The following is a 10,185-nucleotide window of genomic DNA, read 5'->3' as shown; positions in this document are numbered from 1 at the left end:
ACTGGGGAGGGTATGTGCTCTGGTAAGTGTGGTGAATTGTGCAAGACTGTTGAATCTCAGATCTGTACCTCTGAAACAAATAATGCAATATATGTTAAGAAAAAAAAAAGGAAGAAGAAGATAGCAGGAGGGGATGAATGAAGGGGGGGGAAATCGGAGGGGGAGACGAGCCATGAGAGACGATGGACTCTGAAAAACAAACTGAGGGTTCTATAGGGGAGGGGGGTGGGAGGATGGGTTAGCCTGGTGATGGGTATTAAAGAGGGCATGTTCTGCATGGAGCACTGGGTGTTATGCACAAACAATGAATCATGGAACACTACATCTGAAACTAGTGATGTGATGTATGGTGATTAACATAACAATAAAAAATTAAAAAATCACAGGATACAGCAAAAAAAAAAAAAAATTAAAACCTGTGTGCCAAGGACACTATCAAGAAAGTGAAAAAGCAGCCTATAGTATTGCAAATAATATATCTGACAAGGGTCTAGTATCCAGAATATATAAAGAACCCTTAACAACTACTTAACAAAAAGACAAGCAATCCAATTAAAAAATGGACAAAGGACTTGAATAGACATCTTTCCAAAGAAGATATACAGATGACCAAAAAGGACATGAAAAGATGTTCAACATCTTTCATTAGTCATTAAGAAAATATGAATCAAAATCATGAGATATTACTTCACACCCACTAGGACAGTTATAACCAAAAAACCCCCCAGAGGGTGTGTGGGGGGGTTAAATAGGTGATGGGGGTTAAGGAGTGTACTTGTGATGAGCACTGAGTAATGAATAGAACTGTTGAATCACTATATTGTACACCTGAAATATAACACTGTATATTTACTGACTGGAATTAAAATAAAAACTTAAAAAAAAAAAACAACAACCAGTGGGGCACCTGGATGGCTCAGTTGGTAAAGTGTCCGACTCAATTTCTGCTTGGGTCATGATCTCAGGGTTGTGAGACTGAGCCCTGCATCAGGCTCGGTGCTGGACATGAAGCCTGGTTAAGATTCTCCCTCTCCCTCTCCTCCTCTTCCCCTCTCTTGCTCTCACTCACTCTTTAAAAAACAACAAACAGGAAATAACAAGTATTGACAAGGATGTTGAGAAACTAGAACTTCAGAACATTGCTAGTGGAAATGTACAATAGTGCAGATGCTATGGAAAACAGTTTGGTGGTTTCTCAAAAAGTTAAACACAGAATTATCTATGACCCAGCAATTCCACTCCTATGTATGTACACAAAAGAACTGAAACAAGTATTCAAGCAAAAAATTATACATGAATGCTCTTAGTAGCACTATTTACAATAGCCAAAAGGAATAAACAACCCAAATACCCATCAACTGATGAATGGATAAACAAAATATAGTATATTCATACAATTGAATTATTATTCAAAGAAAGGAATGATTATTATTCAAAGAAAGGAACACATGCTACAACATGAATGCACCTTGTACAAAATTATGCTAAGTGAAAAAAGCCAGTCACAATAAATCACATTTGTGTGATTCCACTTACATGAAATGTCCAGAATAGGCAACTCCATAGAGACAGAAGCAGATTGGTGGTTTTCAGGGAACAGGGAGAGAGGAATGGGGAGTGACTGTTGAATGGGTACAGGGTTTCCTTTTGGGGTGACAAAAGTGTTCTGTAATTAATGGTGATGGTTGCACAACACTGTGAATGTACTGAAAGTTCTGAATTGTATACTTTAAAATGGTTAAACTGATTAATTTAATGTTATGTGAACTTTAACTCAATTTTAAAAAAAATCACACACAAAAATCACACAGCTGACATTTGACAGATCAAGACTTGGCATCCAAGAACTGACTGCAAGTCTACTGCCCACTCAACCATCCTATTTCTTCTGCAAACCAAAGAAGCTCTGGCCCACCTTGGCAATGAACTTTTCCCTCTATCTACCTCTATCTTACCTCTATCTACTTTATTTATGATGGTGGAATTCCTACAATTGCCCAAGCACATAGAAGTTTCTAGACAAAATATTTTCTTATCATAGACTCCCAGTATAAACCTTTGTAGACCAAGGGCTGTTACTTATATCATAAAGGCATCCTTTATACAGAAGTCAACCATCATCCACCTAACGGATGAACTAATAGCAGCTATGAAGACTAATCCCTCACAGGATGACACTCTTATTTGCAAAAAGAGTATAGCAATGGGGCTTATGCCTTCAACTAACAAACCCCATTCCTCAGTAATAAATCCTTGACATTTTCCAACCCCTATGGTTTCTGTTCTGCTGTAGATCACAACTCTTTAAACCTCCTAGGCCAGGTTAAAGTCGCCAATGAGGCAGAAATGAGACAGACTGGTAGAGGCCATGTGCATGACAACCCACTCTGGACAGCCACTCTAATCCAAGGTCTTCAAGGTGACTACATTCCAGCATTCACACAACCTTTTGGAAACCAGTTTGTTCAGTGTTCTCTTTGAGCTCAGTGAGGGTCTCCTCCAACTTCTATCCATACCCTTTAATCAGCATCAATGATAAAGATTTCAAAGTATGAGAAATTTTACATATATGCAACTGGAAAACCAGCTATAATATCAAGTTAAATGGAAAAAAATACAGCTGCTAAAACTGCTCCTGAGAATCTGAAAGCTAGATACATATTCCCTGACATAGCCAAGTATTCCATTTTCAACATGACAACAATTTGATCTTTGTTCATCAGTTCAATGGTAGGATGATGTCAGGGTCACTGGAACCCCGCTGGCCTTTAGGAGCCCTGTGGCTTTTCAGATAAGAAAGAGACTAAGGGCCTAATCACTAACATCTGAGTCTCAAAGGTCCTGGCAAAATCTCCTCAGTGGAAAGCACAAAGTTTCCAAAACAAATACAAACAAGACCCCTCTGAAATGGGGGTGAAGGGTAATCAGTTACCTCCCTCAAGAGTTAGAAGCACCTACCATACATAGAAGACACGTGACCTTCCCTCATCACTCCCCTTCTAAGGTAAACTCAAAAGATTTCCCCAACATTTACCCTTTCCACGTCCTACCTTTCTACCTTCCTTACTTTCAATCTGGTTTCTGCCTCTTCCAATCTAAAATGGTTTTGCTGAGGTCAAAGACTCCATCTTGCTAAATTCAACTGATCATTTTCAAGCTACATCTTTACTTGATAACTCTTCTCTTTTTTAAATATGCCTTTTATGATACAACTTAAACTGGAATTAGATTCTAAAGTAAACACCTAAGACAAAAGTCAAGCGTAGATTAAATTACTCTTGAATCCTTTAAATGGCCCATTAAATAAAGCATAGCTGTTTTTTGTATACATAACTCTAGGCAGTTATGAACAGCATACACATATACAGGTATACACAAAACAAACAGTAAGTATACACGCAAAATAAATTTTTTTCTCTCATCTAATTAAAAACACCTTCAAGTGTATTGGGTTAAGTCTGCACATCTTAGCTGCAAGCAAGATCCCACTCCACTGTACCTCTCTGGCCACTTCTCATCCCTTATCCTGGAGCTACCCTCCTTGACTCAAATTTGAAACACTGAGCCTGAGCTTTCTTCTCTTCTTAATCTCTGTCAATGGTCTCAACTCAACTTCCACTGCTCACTGGAACCACCTGAGGAGTTTTTAAAAATCCCAGGCTGCAATTTAGAACAAGTAAACAGCAATAGAAATTTTTGGTGTGGATATGAGCAACAGTATTTTTAAATTATCCAATATTTCCAATGTGCAGCCAAGATGAGAATCACAGTTCTATATTCTCTTCCTAGAGCAGGGATTCCACACTCAAATGCCTACAGGGTCAGAGAAGTAAATAAACAAAGCAGGCCAGGCATAAGTTTTAGGGAGTGGTGGACTCTGGTGAATTAGAAAGCAGCTGGGATCAGTGGTGACTTAGCTCCAACCAACTGTTGCCATACAGGAAAGCCAGCTTAGTAGTGCTACATCTTCTCACTTTTAAAGAAAAGGCCCAAATCTAGATTTTCATGGGAAATCTTCAGATTTTAAATTATTGGCAACTCAAAATTAAGCAACAAAAAACACTCCATGGGAAAAACAAAACACATCTGTAAGCCAGATTCAGCTGTGGGCTACAGATTCCCAACCTCTGCTCTGGGTAATTCCATCCACACCCTTCAATTCACACCTAAATATGGGTCCCCAGTTCAGCCCACTCCTGTGGGCTCTGAATTTGAATTATCAAAAGCTTAAGTGCAATCTCCACTCAGAGGTCTCACCAGTCCCAAAGTGAACTGTGATTTATACCCACTTCAAAACTATTTATCCTTCCAGTGTTCTCTACCTCAGATAACAACCCCACCATTCACCTGGTTGGGCAAGCCTGGGAGTCATCCTACTCACTTATTTCTCCCTCATTCATTAAGTCCTTTCAATTATGCCTCTTAAATATATCTCCTGTATTCATCTCCATCTCCTCTGCTACCACCATGGTCCCAGCTACCATCTTTTCTCTTCTACCTCTCCACTGTGTATTGGCTCAGGCTGCCATAATAAAATACCATAGCCTGGATTGCTTAAACAACATAAATGTATTTTCTCACAGTTCTGGAGGGCAGAAGTCCCAGGTCAAGGTCTGGCAAGGTCAGTTTCTCTTCCTGGCTTGCAGATAGCCATCTTCTCACTGTGAGCTCACATGGCCTTTCCAACATCCTCTACTTATAAGGCCACCAATTCTATTGAGTTGGGGCCGCACCCTGTTGACCCTGTTTAACCCTAATTACCTACCAAAGATTCTATTTCCAAATTTAGTCACATAGGGGTAAGGGCTTCAAAATTCAATTGTGGGGGGACAAAATGCAGTCTACAGCACACAGTAACCTTAATTAGGGTCAGTTGTTTCCCACAAGCACTCATTTCTCTCCAAACCATTCTCTCCAATATGACCATACTGATCCTTTTACACACCAACATTTATGTGCATATGTACATATTAGACCCAATAATTCCATTTCTAGGAATTTATCCTACAGATATATTCACACACATGAACTGGCATATGCCTGTACTATTCCTTATAGTAAATTATTAGAAACAATTTAAATGTCCACCAATAAAGGAATGGTTAAATAATCTGTGGTATATCCATACAATGGAATACTATATGGTATTTCAAAAGAATAAGAAAACTATATATTGAAATGGAAAGATTTCCAAGACATTGTTGCAAACACGAATAGTGTGTACAAGAGTGCCTGGATTGCTCAATTAAGCCGCTGCCTTTGGCTCAGGTCATGGTCCCAGAGTCCTGGGATTGAGTCCCATGTTGGGCTTCCTGCTCAGCGGGGAACCTATTTCTCCCTCTCCACCGCACCCCGCCCCCGCTCATGCGCTGTCTCTTTCTCTGAAATAAATAAATAAAATCTTTAAAAAAGAATAGTTGTACAGTATGCTACCATTAGGGTAAACAACAGGAGGAACTAAGAATATGCATTTGCTTGAATGCCGACAAAAAAATGTCTAGAACAATACACAAAACTAGTACTAGTGGTTATCCCTTTGGAAAATGTGGGGAAAATGGCAGCTGGGGAGGGAAGTAGGATCCACTGCAGACTGCAGACATTCTGATTTAATGGGCCAGGCACTAGTACTGTTTTAAGTTCCTCTTGTGATTCTGATGAATAGGCTGGACTGAGAACTGCTGCTCAAAGAAAGCCTTTACCAACTTTTCCAGATTTTTATTTTGTCTCACCCTGTTCCTATCACTCTCCATGTTCCAGCCACATTGGCCTCTGAGTTCCCAGAAAAGGTCCTATTCCTTCTGCCTGAAATATTGTCCCCCTATGCTTCACTTTATAACTTCTATTTATCCTTCAATGTCCACCTCACTTTAAAGGTCATTTCCCAAGGAAACTTTTCCTAGTTCTCAAACTAGGTCAAGACCCTTGTTTTATGTACTCAGAGTACCCTGTATTTCTCCCAGAATTTATTACAATTGTAATGAAGTATCTGTATCATTATACATGTGTGCATCTGTCACTCTCTCTAGACTATAATGTCCAGGAGTGCAAAGACCACACCAGCTGCTTTTACCACTATATCCCCAGACCTGAACTAGCATCTGGATGGCAAAGTATGCCCTTCCTCAGATATTTGGTAAATAAATGAATGACTGTTCTGCCCTCAACCTTAGGACAGCAGAGAAAATCAACACATAAGCAAATGAAGACAATGCAGGATCACTGGTGTGAAGGCAACAGTCTATTTAGGACAATGGTTCTCAACTGGGGGTGATTTTGGCTCTCTCAGAGGATATCTGGCAATATCTGGAGGCATTTTGGATTGTCACAACTGTGTAGATTGTGTGACTATTTGTTATAATTGTGTGTGGGGGGAGGTACTACTGGTACCTATTTAGTAGAGGTCAGGAACGCTGCTAAACATCCTGTAATGACCATGATAGCTCTACACAACAAAAAATTACCTGGTCCAAAATGTCAACAGTACCAGAGATGAAAACCCCTAATTTAAAGAACGGTAACACCCAAAAGGGATCAACTCTACCCCAGGTGGTGGGGTTTTTTGAGGGGTAAGGTATGCATGTGAGGGGAATATGTTAAGAAAAGCTTTAGCTGTGTATTGAAAGGTGACAGGAACTAAATCAGGGGAGACTATGCTTGCCAAAGGTAATGAGCCTATGAAAAGTTTAAAAGCAAAGTTATGGTTTGAACAAGTGCCCCCCTCAAGTACTCCATACTCCAAAATTACTCATCTCTTTTATTCCCTTCTTGCTGAAACAAAACTTTCACTCTCTTAGGGCAGCAGGTTTCAGCTAGACATTAAGGTAAAATTAATTTAGACTAAGATAAAGTCAGATAACCCCTTCACTGTCCAGAATGTCAACTACATTTTAAAATATGCAAATACTTAAAAATACAAATAGATCTTTAACTTACTAATATTCAGGTTGTTAGTGGATACAACTATTTTTGAACTAAACAGCCAGGCTGGTCCTGATAAAGACTTCTTCAAAGCTTTCTATTTTTAAAAAAACTTTACTTTGTTTCCCCTGTCCTCAATTTCTGAGCTCCCAGATTTATAAAAGATCCAAGTTTTCCCCACACCATCTCAAGTTCTTCTGTCAGAGAGGATAGGAGAGCCATTTGGATGCAAAAATATGAACAGATTTTATGTATAAATTAGGAGTGGTCTATAGATTTTTAAAAGGCTTTCACTAAAAGTCATGGATATTTCTGAAAGGAATGAAATTGAGATAATTTTTAATGGTATCACCAAGAAAGAAAACAGTGCTGCTGCCTACTGAGCAGGATCCACATGCCCTGACCTAGTATGGCAATTCTTAGGGTCTCAGCACTGGGTGCTCTGTTTACAAGAAACTGAGGCCTGAGACTAATAAAGAACAAAGAAAAATGCCTGGCACCAAAGGTTGGGGGGATGCTTTGTACACATAAATGATTTGAGAAGGAACACGTCTTCAGATTTTGGAAGGCACTACAAATCACTCTTTTCTGCTTACGTGTTAAGAATTTTTATTTCGTGTTTTCAGACCATTTCCTAATAAGAAAATACATTATAATTTACAAACAGCAATTTATCCTCCCTTACATTTGCTGACCACTAAAACCGGGTAAAATTTCCTTAAGCTTTACCAGAGTTGGGGGGATTGGGAATAATGTGAGCACAACACAGTTCAGATGCAACATCAACTCCAAGCCCGGCCAGCTGGTTTCCATCGAGAGGTCCCCCGGGAGAAAGCCCCTCCGAGGCGGCGGCCCGGGTCGGCGCGGGGGAGACCCACTGAGGCGGTACGAGGGCGGCCGCACGGCAGGGCCGGGGTGTGCCCGGCCTCCGTTTACCTTTGTTTCAGGTACTCCTGCTTTCAGCCAGGCCGGGGATCCCGCCCGAGGCCCCGAGCTGGTGACACATCCTTCTTTGGCCAAGTCGGGCTGAGGCTGGGCAAGGGGCGGGGAAGGAAAATAAAGCCTCAGCGCCTAACGACGTGACTCTCAGTTCTTCCAAAACGTTGGCATTTGTTTTTCTGCCAAGCTTTCCTGTTAACAAGTTCCCGAGGGCTATGCGGGCGAACTGGCCTGGGAGCCCCAAAAGTGGGAGGGACAAGGCCGTCCCCCGCCTTCCTTGCTCCGTGGGTGCCCCCCCGGGGCAGGCGGTTTCCACACCTCCCGGGCTGCCACGGCCCGGGACCGAGCTGGGCGTGCACAGGAGCCCGCGCCGCCCCAAACCCCGACTCCCACGGCTCTGCCCGCTGGCCCAGCGCCGCGCGGCCCCTCTGGCCCCGCCGGCCAGGCCGGTCCCCGCCCCCAGGCCCCGGCCCCGCCCGCTCGGGCCTCCGCGCGCCGCCCCCCCGGCCTCGCCACCACCCTCGGGCAGGGCCGGAGGCACCCGGGCTCCAGGCCGCGCGGCGGGCGTCCCCGCGCCTACCTCAGCGCCCGCGGCTCCTCCTCCAGCTGCTGCCTCGGCTCGCAGACGGCGCTCGCCACCAGGACTCCCGGGGGCGCGGGGTCTGGGCTGCGAGCGCGGAGTGCGAGGAGCTGAGGCCCGAGCGCGCCCCGCCCAGCCGCCAGTCCGTCACCTCCTCCCCCTTGTGCCCACCCTCCGCCGCGGGCTCGGCGCCCCGCCCCGCCCCGCCCCGCCCCGCCCGCCAGGCTCCGCTCACCCCGCCGGCCGGAGCCGGGAAGGGGGCCGCCAGGGGCGCCACGAGAGCCGCGGTGTCCGCTGCCAGTGGGGTCTTCGGTATGGCGGCCCAGTGGTGACGGGATTTGTGGTGCTTACAACCGTCTGTCGAATGTGAATCTCTCGGTCGGATTTGTTATTACTGTGGTTTTATTGCCATTGTCATTTTGTAATCGTTGTTATTGTTATCTTCATTAGTTCTTTTACCCTCATGGAGCCGACCGCTTGATTCCGTTGACGGGGGGAGATGGCAGACACGCAGCCCTTGCTACTGACCGACACTCTTGGTCACTCCGATACTCCCTCCCAGTGGCCCGCCCCTGTGCCACATTTCCTTGTGAAGTGAACAAGTTGCGTGAGTTTTGAAGGAACAGAGATTTATTTTTAACTGTTGTTATGAAATTTAAGACAAATAGAGAAAGCCATACAAACCCAAAGCGCAGCTTAATGAATTATTCTGACACACACCTTTATAACCACTCCCCAGATTTAACGCTATGTAAAGTGGGTAAAAACAAAAGTTCATCCATAGCAGGGAAGACAGAGGCTGGGAACGGCGTCCCAAAATTATCCTCCTGGTGACTACCACAGGAAGTCAAAGGCCACCTGCCCATTATCATGCCCTCCCCAAGAACAAATGGAAATTACGCCAGAATTAGGAACCTCCAATCAGGATGTATTTGTAAAATTCTTAATGAAAAATAGTAATCAATAAATACATAAGCAAATGAATAACTTAATAAATAAGTCAATCAGGAGATTGAACAGTATGAGTAAGGAGCACCGCGGAGCCAAGGATTAGGTTTTCTATGAGGAGAGGTCCTGGGCACCCGGGCTATCCTCACTCGTTGTCATCAGCACCTAGCACAACATGGAATAGGTGCTGTGTGTATATTTATATTGCAAGGAAACAGACTTTGCTTACTGAAAATTTCATCTAAGTTCAATTTTTCCAGTAGCTAAACTGATGTGCTCCATGAGATGCCTCAATGCTTTGGGAGGAAGCCATAACGCTTTAAACTTTCCAGTTAAAAAAAAAAAAATAAACCCTTTTAAATGCATTACAGTATCATTTAAGACTTAGAGCACTACTATGAGAAAGGCAGGGCAGGACAGAAGGACTTTGCAAAGGTCACAGAGCAATGCATACCTGTAAGAAGAGGAAGTACATAGTGAACTATAAAACAGTTTCAGTACTGCTGACCCTGCCAATCCCTGCTGGATTCCTGGTTTGTCTTGACAGTTTTATTGCCTGAGTTTTTACATAAGGACTCCTTTGGTTCCTTTGCCATACATTTATATGCAATATGACTTGAATTTATAAAGGACAGAGCACCTAACTGGAAATTTGATTTAATAGGATAGAGTCAGCCTCTCTGTCATGGGCACCTTAGTGAACTGGGGCTAGAGAGCTGCCAATTTGCTACCATTTATTGAGCACCCTGGCTCTGTGGTTGGTGGTGGGAATACAAAGAATAGAAAATTAATAAGACAAT

At 43.2% G+C, this 10,185-nt stretch overlaps 1 protein-coding gene across 7 annotated transcripts in view; it reads right to left on the bottom strand.

Moving 5' to 3' along the window:
* The window catches only part of PPP2R3A (protein phosphatase 2 regulatory subunit B''alpha), a 200,632-nt gene extending 192,047 nt beyond the window's left edge, over positions 1-8,585 (bottom strand). For 3 of the 7 annotated variants that reach the window (XM_081826702.1, XM_081826717.1, XM_081826737.1), the window contains exons 1-2: positions 8,438-8,585; positions 7,855-7,950 (exon numbers count right to left, since the gene is read on the bottom strand). The gene's annotated coding sequence lies outside the window, so the exon portion shown is untranslated. The remainder of the gene's footprint in view (positions 1-7,854; positions 7,951-8,437) is intronic. The other 4 variants (XM_081826756.1, XM_081826711.1, XM_081826742.1 and 1 more) reach the window with 4 other exon arrangements.
* Between the last annotated feature and the right edge of the window lie 1,600 nt (positions 8,586-10,185).

This window comes from Leptonychotes weddellii, chromosome 1, assembly GCF_054177405.1.
Source record: "Leptonychotes weddellii isolate Sample4059 chromosome 1, ASM5417740v2, whole genome shotgun sequence".
Lineage (NCBI taxonomy): Eukaryota > Metazoa > Chordata > Mammalia > Carnivora > Phocidae > Leptonychotes > Leptonychotes weddellii.
Note: the sequence above shows the minus strand (reverse complement) of the source record. Positions and strands in the feature narration are given on the sequence as shown.